The following is a 10,651-nucleotide window of genomic DNA, read 5'->3' on the forward strand; positions in this document are numbered from 1 at the left end:
GAACCAGGGTGATTATTGTGTGTACTCCACCTAATTCATCCACAGAACCAGTGTGATTATTGTGTGTACCCCACCTAATTCATCCACAGAACCAGGGTGATTATTGTGTGTACTCCACCTAATTCATCCACAGAACCAGGGTGATTATTGTGTGTACTCCACCTAATTCATCCACAGAACCAGGGTGATTATTGTGTGTACCCCACCTAATTCATCCACAGAACCAGTGTGATTATTGTGTGTACTCCACCTAATTCATCCACAGAACCAGGGTGATTATTGTGTGTACCCCACCTAATTCATCCACAGAACCAGGGTGATTATTGTGTGTACCCCACCTAATTCATCCACAGAACCAGGGTGATTATTGTGTGCACTCCACCTAATTCATCCACAGAACCAGGGTGATTATTGTGTGCACTCCACCTAATTCATCCACAGAACCAGTGTGATTATTGTGTGCACTCCACCTAATTCATCCACAGAACCAGGGTGATTATTGTGTTCACTCCACCTAATTCATCCACAGAACAAGGGTGATTATTGTGTGTACCCCACCTAATTCATCCACAGAACCAGGGTGATTATTGTGTGTACTCCACCTAATTCATCCACAGAACCAGGGTGATTATTGTGTGCACTCCACCTAATTCATCCACAGAACCTGGGTGATTATTGTGTGTACCCCACCTAATTCATCCACAGAACCAGGGTGATTATTGTGTGTACTCCACCTAATTCATCCACAGAACCAGTGTGATTATTGTGTGTACCCCACCTAATTCATCCACAGAACCAGGGTGATTATTGTGTGTACCCCACCTAATTCATCCACAGAACCAGGGTGATTATTGTGTGCACTCCACCTAATTCATCCACAGAACCAGGGTGATTATTGTGTGTACTCCACCTAATTCATCCACAGAACCAGGGTGATTATTGTGTGCACTCCACCTAATTCATCCACAGAACCAGGGTGATTATTGTGTGTACTCCACCTAATTCATCCACAGACCCAGGGTGATTATTGTGTGTACTCCACCTAATTCATCCACAGAACCAGGGTGATTATTGTGTGTACCCCACCTAATTCATCCACAGAACCAGTGTGATTATTGTGTGTACTCCACCTAATTCATCCACAGAACCAGGGTGATTATTGTGTGTACTCCACCTAATTCATCCACAGAACCAGGGTGATTATTGTGTGTACCCCACCTAATTCATCCACAGAACCAGTGTGATTATTGTGTGTACTCCACCTAATTCATCCACAGAACCAGGGTGATTATTGTGTGTACCCCACCTAATTCATCCACAGAACCAGGGTGATTATTGTGTGTACCCCACCTAATTCATCCACAGAACCAGTGTGATTATTGTGTGCACTCCACCTAATTCATCCACAGAACCAGGGTGATTATTGTGTGTACCCCACCTAATTCATCCACAGAACCAGGGTGATTATTGTGTGCACTCCACCTAATTCATCCACAGAACCAGGGTGATTATTGTGTGCACTCCACCTAATTCATCCACAGAACCAGGGTGATTATTGTGTGCACTCCACCTAATTCATCCACAGAACCAGGGTGATTATTGTGTGTACCCCACCTAATTCATCCACAGAACCAGGGTGATTATTGTGTGTACTCCACCTAATTCATCCACAGAACCAGGGTGATTATTGTGTGCACTCCACCTAATTCATCCACAGAACCAGTGTGATTATTGTGTGTACCCCACCTAATTCATCCACAGAACCAGGGTGATTATTGTGTGTACTCCACCTAATTCATCCACAGAACCCAGTGTGATTATTGTGTGTACCCCACCTAATTCATCCACAGAACCAGTGTGATTATTGTGTGTACCCCACCTAATTCATCCACAGAACCAGGGTGATTATTGTGTGTACCCCACCTAATTCATCCACAGAACCAGGGTGATTATTGTGTGTACTCCACCTAATTCATCCACAGAACCAGTGTGATTATTGTGTGTACCCCACCTAATTCATCCACAGAACCAGGGTGATTATTGTGTGTACCCCACCTAATTCATCCACAGAACCAGGGTGATTATTGTGTGCACTCCACCTAATTCATCCACAGAACCAGGGTGATTATTGTGTGTACTCCACCTAATTCATCCACAGAACCAGGGTGATTATTGTGTGCACTCCACCTAATTCATCCACAGAACCAGGGTGATTATTGTGTGTACTCCACCTAATTCATCCACAGACCCAGGGTGATTATTGTGTGTACCCCACCTAATTCATCCACAGAACCAGTGTGATTATTGTGTGTACTCCACCTAATTCATCCACAGAACCAGGGTGATTATTGTGTGTACTCCACCTAATTCATCCACAGAACCAGGGTGATTATTGTGTGTACTCCACCTAATTCATCCACAGAACCAGGGTGATTATTGTGTGCACTCCACCTAATTCATCCACAGAACCAGTGTGATTATTGTGTGTACTCCACCTAATTCATCCACAGAACCAGGGTGATTATTGTGTGTACCCCACCTAATTCATCCACAGAACCAGGGTGATTATTGTGTGTACCCCACCTAATTCATCCACAGAACCAGGGTGATTATTGTGTGCACTCCACCTAATTCATCCACAGAACCAGGGTGATTATTGTGTGCACTCCACCTAATTCATCCACAGAACCAGGGTGATTATTGTGTGCACTCCACCTAATTCATCCACAGAACCAGGGTGATTATTGTGTGCACTCCACCTAATTCATCCACAGAACCAGGGTGATTATTGTGTGCACTCCACCTAATTCATCCACAGAACCAGGGTGATTATTGTGTGCACTCCACCTAATTCATCCACAGAACCAGGGTGATTATTGTGTGCACTCCACCTAATTCATCCACAGAACCAGGGTGATTATTGTGTGCACTCCACCTAATTCATCCACAGAACCAGGGTGATTATTGTGTGCACTCCACCTAATTCATCCACAGAACCAGTGTGATTATTGTGTGTACCCCACCTAATTCATCCACAGAACCAGGGTGATGATTGTGTGTACTCCACCTAATTCATCCACAGAACCAGGGTGATTATTGTGTGCACTCCACCTAATTCATCCACAGAACCAGTGTGATTATGGTGTGTACCCCACCTAATTCATCCACAGAACCAGTGTGATTATTGTGTGTACTCCACCTAATTCATCCACAGAACCAGGGTGATTATTGTGTGTACCCCCCCCTAATTCATCCACAGAACCAGTGTGATTATTGTGTGTACCCCACCTAATTCATCCACAGAACCAGGGTGATTATTGTGTGTACCCCACCTAATTCATCCACAGAACCAGGGTGATTATTGTGTGCACTCCACCTAATTCATCCACAGAACCAGGGTGATTATTGTGTGTACCCCACCTAATTCATCCACAGAACCAGGGTGATTATTGTGTGCACTCCACCTAATTCATCCACAGAACCAGGGTGATTATTGTGTGCACTCCACCTAATTCATCCACAGAACCAGTGTGATTATTGTGTGTACTCCACCTAATTCATCCACAGAACCAGGGTGATTATTGTGTGCACTCCACCTAATTCATCCACAGAACCAGTGTGATTATTGTGTGTACTCCACCTAATTCATCCACAGAACCAGGGTGATTATTGTGTGCACTCCACCTAATTCATCCACAGAACCAGTGTGATTATTGTGTGTACTCCACCTAATTCATCCACAGAACCAGGGTGATTATTGTGTGTACTCCACCTAATTCATCCACAGAACCAGTGTGATTATTGTGTGTACCCCACCTAATTCATCCACAGAACCAGGGTGATTATTGTGTGTACTCCACCTAATTCATCCACAGAACCAGGGTGATTATTGTGTGTACTCCACCTAATTCATCCACAGAACCAGGGTGATTATTGTGTGTACCCCACCTAATTCATCCACAGAACCAGTGTGATTATTGTGTGTACTCCACCTAATTCATCCACAGAACCAGGGTGATTATTGTGTGTACCCCACCTAATTCATCCACAGAACCAGGGTGATTATTGTGTGTACCCCACCTAATTCATCCACAGAACCAGGGTGATTATTGTGTGCACTCCACCTAATTCATCCACAGAACCAGGGTGATTATTGTGTGCACTCCACCTAATTCATCCACAGAACCAGTGTGATTATTGTGTGCACTCCACCTAATTCATCCACAGAACCAGGGTGATTATTGTGTGCACTCCACCTAATTCATCCACAGAACAAGGGTGATTATTGTGTGTACCCCACCTAATTCATCCACAGAACCAGGGTGATTATTGTGTGTACTCCACCTAATTCATCCACAGAACCAGGGTGATTATTGTGTGCACTCCACCTAATTCATCCACAGAACCTGGGTGATTATTGTGTGTACCCCACCTAATTCATCCACAGAACCAGGGTGATTATTGTGTGTACTCCACCTAATTCATCCACAGAACCAGTGTGATTATTGTGTGTACCCCACCTAATTCATCCACAGAACCAGGGTGATTATTGTGTGTACCCCACCTAATTCATCCACAGAACCAGGGTGATTATTGTGTGCACTCCACCTAATTCATCCACAGAACCAGGGTGATTATTGTGTGTACTCCACCTAATTCATCCACAGAACCAGGGTGATTATTGTGTGCACTCCACCTAATTCATCCACAGAACCAGGGTGATTATTGTGTGTACTCCACCTAATTCATCCACAGACCCAGGGTGATTATTGTGTGTACTCCACCTAATTCATCCACAGAACCAGGGTGATTATTGTGTGTACCCCACCTAATTCATCCACAGAACCAGGGTGATTATTGTGTGTACCCCACCTAATTCATCCACAGAACCAGGGTGATTATTGTGTGCACTCCACCTAATTCATCCACAGAACCAGGGTGATTATTGTGTGTACTCCACCTAATTCATCCACAGAACCAGGGTGATTATTGTGTGTACCCCACCTAATTCATCCACAGAACCAGGGTGATTATTGTGTGCACTCCACCTAATTCATCCACAGAACCAGGGTGATTATTGTGTGTACTCCACCTAATTCATCCACAGAACCAGTGTGATTATTGTGTGTACCCCACCTAATTCATCCACAGAACCAGTGTGATTATTGTGTGTACTCCACCTAATTCATCCACAGAACCAGGGTGATTATTGTGTGTACTCCACCTAATTCATCCACAGAACCAGGGTGATTATTGTGTGTACCCCACCTAATTCATCCACAGAACCAGGGTGATTATTGTGTGCACTCCACCTAATTCATCCACAGAACCAGGGTGATTATTGTGTGTACTCCACCTAATTCATCCACAGAACCAGGGTGATTATTGTGTGCACTCCACCTAATTCATCCACAGAACCAGGGTGATTATTGTGTGTACTCCACCTAATTCATCCACAGACCCAGGGTGATTATTGTGTGTACTCCACCTAATTCATCCACAGAACCAGGGTGATTATTGTGTGTACCCCACCTAATTCATCCACAGAACCAGTGTGATTATTGTGTGTACTCCACCTAATTCATCCACAGAACCAGGGTGATTATTGTGTGTACTCCACCTAATTCATCCACAGAACCAGGGTGATTATTGTGTGTACTCCACCTAATTCATCCACAGAACCAGGGTGATTATTGTGTGTACTCCACCTAATTCATCCACAGAACCAGGGTGATTATTGTGTGTACCCCACCTAATTCATCCACAGAACCAGGGTGATTATTGTGTGTACCCCACCTAATTCATCCACAGAACCAGTGTGATTATTGTGTGTACCCCACCTAATTCATCCACAGAACCAGGGTGATTATTGTGTGCACTCCACCTAATTCATCCACAGAACCAGGGTGATTATTGTGTGTACTCCACCTAATTCATCCACAGAACCAGTGTGATTATTGTGTGTACCCCACCTAATTCATCCACAGAACCAGGGTGATTATTGTGTGCACTCCACCTAATTCATCCACAGAACCAGTGTGATTATTGTGTGTACTCCACCTAATTCATCCACAGAACCAGGGTGATTATTGTGTGTACCCCACCTAATTCATCCACAGAACCAGGGTGATTATTGTGTGTACCCCACCTAATTCATCCACAGAACCAGGGTGATTATTGTGTGCACTCCACCTAATTCATCCACAGAACCAGGGTGATTATTGTGTGTACTCCACCTAATTCATCCACAGAACCAGGGTGATTATTGTGTGTACCCCACCTAATTCATCCACAGAACCAGGGTGATTATTGTGTGCACTCCACCTAATTCATCCACAGAACCAGTGTGATTATTGTGTGTACCCCACCTAATTCATCCACAGAACCAGTGTGATTATTGTGTGCACTCCACCTAATTCATCCACAGAACCAGGGTGATTATTGTGTGTACTCCACCTAATTCATCCACAGAACCAGGGTGATTATTGTGTGTACCCCACCTAATTCATCCACAGAACCAGGGTGATTATTGTGTGTACTCCACCTAATTCATCCACAGAACCAGGGTGATTATTGTGTGTACTCCACCTAATTCATCCACAGAACCAGGGTGATTATTGTGTGTACCCCACCTAATTCATCCACAGAACCAGGGTGATTATTGTGTGTACTCCACCTAATTCATCCACAGAACCAGTGTGATTATTGTGTGTACCCCACCTAATTCATCCACAGAACCAGGGTGATTATTGTGTGTACCCCACCTAATTCATCCACAGAACCAGGGTGATTATTGTGTGTACTCCACCTAATTCATCCACAGAACCAGGGTGATTATTGTGTGTACTCCACCTAATTCATCCACAGACCCAGGGTGATTATTGTGTGTACTCCACCTAATTCATCCACAGAACCAGTGTGATTATTGTGTGTACCCCACCTAATTCATCCACAGAACCAGGGTGATTATTGTGTGTACCCCACCTAATTCATCCACAGAACCAGTGTGATTATTGTGTGTACCCCCACCCTAATTCATCCACAGACCCAGGGTGATTATTGTGTGTACTCCACCTAATTCATCCACAGAACCAGGGTGATTATTGTGTGTACCCCACCTAATTCATCCACAGAACCAGGGTGATTATTGTGTGTACCCCACCTAATTCATCCACAGAACCAGGGTGATTATTGTGTGTACCCCACCTAATTCATCCACAGAACCAGGGTGATTATTGTGTGTACTCCACCTAATTCATCCACAGAACCAGTGTGATTATTGTGTGTACCCCACCTAATTCATCCACAGAACCAGGGTGATTATTGTGTGTACCCCACCTAATTCATCCACAGAACCAGGGTGATTATTGTGTGTACTCCACCTAATTCATCCACAGACCCAGGGTGATTATTGTGTGTACTCCACCTAATTCATCCACAGAACCAGGGTGATTATTGTGTGTACCCCACCTAATTCATCCACAGAACCAGGGTGATTATTGTGTGTACCCCACCTAATTCATCCACAGAACCAGGGTGATTATTGTGTGCACTCCACCTAATTCATCCACAGAACCAGTGTGATTATTGTGTGTACCCCACCTAATTCATCCACAGAACCAGGGTGATTATTGTGTGTACCCCACCTAATTCATCCACAGAACCAGGGTGATTATTGTGTGTACTCCACCTAATTCATCCACAGAACCAGGGTGATTATTGTGTGTACTCCACCTAATTCATCCACAGACCCAGGGTGATTATTGTGTGTACCCCACCTAATTCATCCACAGACCCAGGGTGATTATTGTGTGTACTCCACCTAATTCATCCACAGAACCAGGGTGATTATTGTGTGTACCCCACCTAATTCATCCACAGAACCAGGGTGATTATTGTGTGCACTCCACCTAATTCATCCACAGAACCAGTGTGATTATTGTGTGTACTCCACCTAATTCATCCACAGAACCCAGGGTGATTATTGTGTGTACTCCACCTAATTCATCCACAGAACCAGGGTGATTATTGTGTGCACTCCACCTAATTCATCCACAGAACCAGTGTGATTATTGTGTGTACCCCACCTAATTCATCCACAGAACCAGGGTGATTATTGTGTGTACCCCCCTAATTCATCCACAGAACCAGGGTGATTATTGTGTGTACCTCCACCTAATTCATCCACAGAACCAGGGTGATTATTGTGTGTACCCCACCTAATTCATCCACAGAACCCAGGGTGATTATTGTGTGTACTCCACCTAATTCATCCACAGAACCAGGGTGATTATTGTGTGTACCCCACCTAATTCATCCACAGAACCAGGGTGATTATTGTGTGTACCCCACCTAATTCATCCACAGAACCAGGGTGATTATTGTGTGTACCCCACCTAATTCATCCACAGAACCAGGGTGATTATTGTGTGTACCCCACCTAATTCATCCACAGAACCAGGGTGATTATTGTGTGTACCCCACCTAATTCATCCACAGAACCAGGGTGATTATTTGTGTTGATATTACCACCTAATTCATCCACAGAACCAGGGTGATTATTGTGTGTACTCCACCTAATTCATCCACAGAACCAGGGTGATTATTGTGTGTACTCCACCTAATTCATCCACAGAACCAGGGTGATTATTGTGTGTACTCCCACCTAATTCATCCACAGACCCAGGGTGATTATTGTGTGTACTCCCACCTAATTCATCCACAGAACCAGGGTGATTATTGTGTGTACTCCACCTAATTCATCCACAGAACCAGGGTGATTATTGTGTGTACCCCACCTAATTCATCCACAGAACCAGGGTGATTATTGTGTGTACCCCACCTAATTCATCCACAGAACCAGGGTGATTATTGTGTGTACCCCACCTAATTCATCCACAGAACCAGGGTGATTATTGTGTGTACCCCACCTAATTCATCCACAGAACCAGGGTGATTATTGTGTGTACCCCACCTAATTCATCCACAGAACCAGGGTGATTATTGTGTGTACCCCACCTAATTCATCCACAGAACCAGGGTGATTATTGTGTGTACTCCACCTAATTCATCCACAGAACCAGTGTGATTATTGTGTGTACCCCACCTAATTCATCCACAGAACCAGGGTGATTATTGTGTGTACCCCACCTAATTCATCCACAGAACCAGGGTGATTATTGTGTGTACTCCACCTAATTCATCCACAGAACCAGTGTGATTATTGTGTGTACCCCACCTAATTCATCCACAGAACCAGGGTGATTATTGTGTGTACCCCACCTAATTCATCCACAGAACCAGGGTGATTATTGTGTGTACTCCACCTAATTCATCCACAGAACCAGGGTGATTATTGTGTGTACTCCACCTAATTCATCCACAGAACCAGGGTGATTATTGTGTGTACTCCACCTAATTCATCCACAGAACCAGGGTGATTATTGTGTGTACCCCACCTAATTCATCCACAGAACCAGGGTGATTATTGTGTGTACCCCACCTAATTCATCCACAGAACCAGTGTGATTATTGTGTGTACCCCACCTAATTCATCCACAGAACCAGTGTGATTATTGTGTGTACCCCACCTAATTCATCCACTGAACCAGTGTGATTATTGTGTGTACTCCACCTAATTCATCCACAGAACCAGGGTGATTATTGTGTGTACCCCACCTAATTCATCCACAGAACCAGGGTGATTATGTGTGTGTACCCCCCCCTAATTCATCCACAGAACCAGGGTGATTATTGTGTGTACTCCACCTAATTCATCCACAGAACCAGGGTGATTATTGTGTGTACCCCACCTAATTCATCCACAGAACCAGGGTGATTATTGTGTGTACCCCACCTAATTCATCCACAGAACCAGGGTGATTATTGTGTGTACTCCACCTAATTCATCCACAGAACCAGTGTGATTATTGTGTGTACCCCACCTAATTCATCCACAGAACCAGGTGTGATTATTGTGTGTACTCCACCTAATTCATCCACAGAACCAGGGTGATTATTGTGTGTACTCCACCTAATTCATCCACAGAACCAGGGTGATTATTGTGTGTACCCCACCTAATTCATCCACAGAACCAGTGTGATTATTGTGTGTACTCCACCTAATTCATCCACAGAACCAGGGTGATTATTGTGTGTACTCCACCTAATTCATCCACAGAACCAGGGTGATTATTGTGTGTACTCCACCTAATTCATCCACAGAACCAGTGTGATTATTGTGTGTACTCCACCTAATTCATCCACAGAACCAGGGTGATGATTGTGTGTACTCCACCTAATTCATCCACAGAACCAGGGTGATTATTGTGTGTACCCCACCTAATTCATCCACAGAACCAGGGTGATTATTGTGTGTACCCCACCTAATTCATCCACAGAACCAGTGTGATTATTGTGTGTACTCCACCTAATTCATCCACAGAACCAGGGTGATTATTGTGTGTACTCCACCTAATTCATCCACAGAACCAGGGTGATTATTGTGTGTACTCCACCTAATTCATCCACTGAACCAGGGTGATTATTGTGTGTCCTGGTTTGAAGGCATGTGTATACAAGGTTCTCCTTGAGGTTCAGAAATGGCCCAGCAGCTGTGAGTTTTGCTTGGTAAGTGTTGCACCCCCCTTTG

The sequence above is a fragment of the Pelophylax lessonae genome (genome assembly GCF_965119305.1).
Source record: "Pelophylax lessonae genome assembly, chromosome: 3".
NCBI lineage: Eukaryota > Metazoa > Chordata > Amphibia > Anura > Ranidae > Pelophylax > Pelophylax lessonae.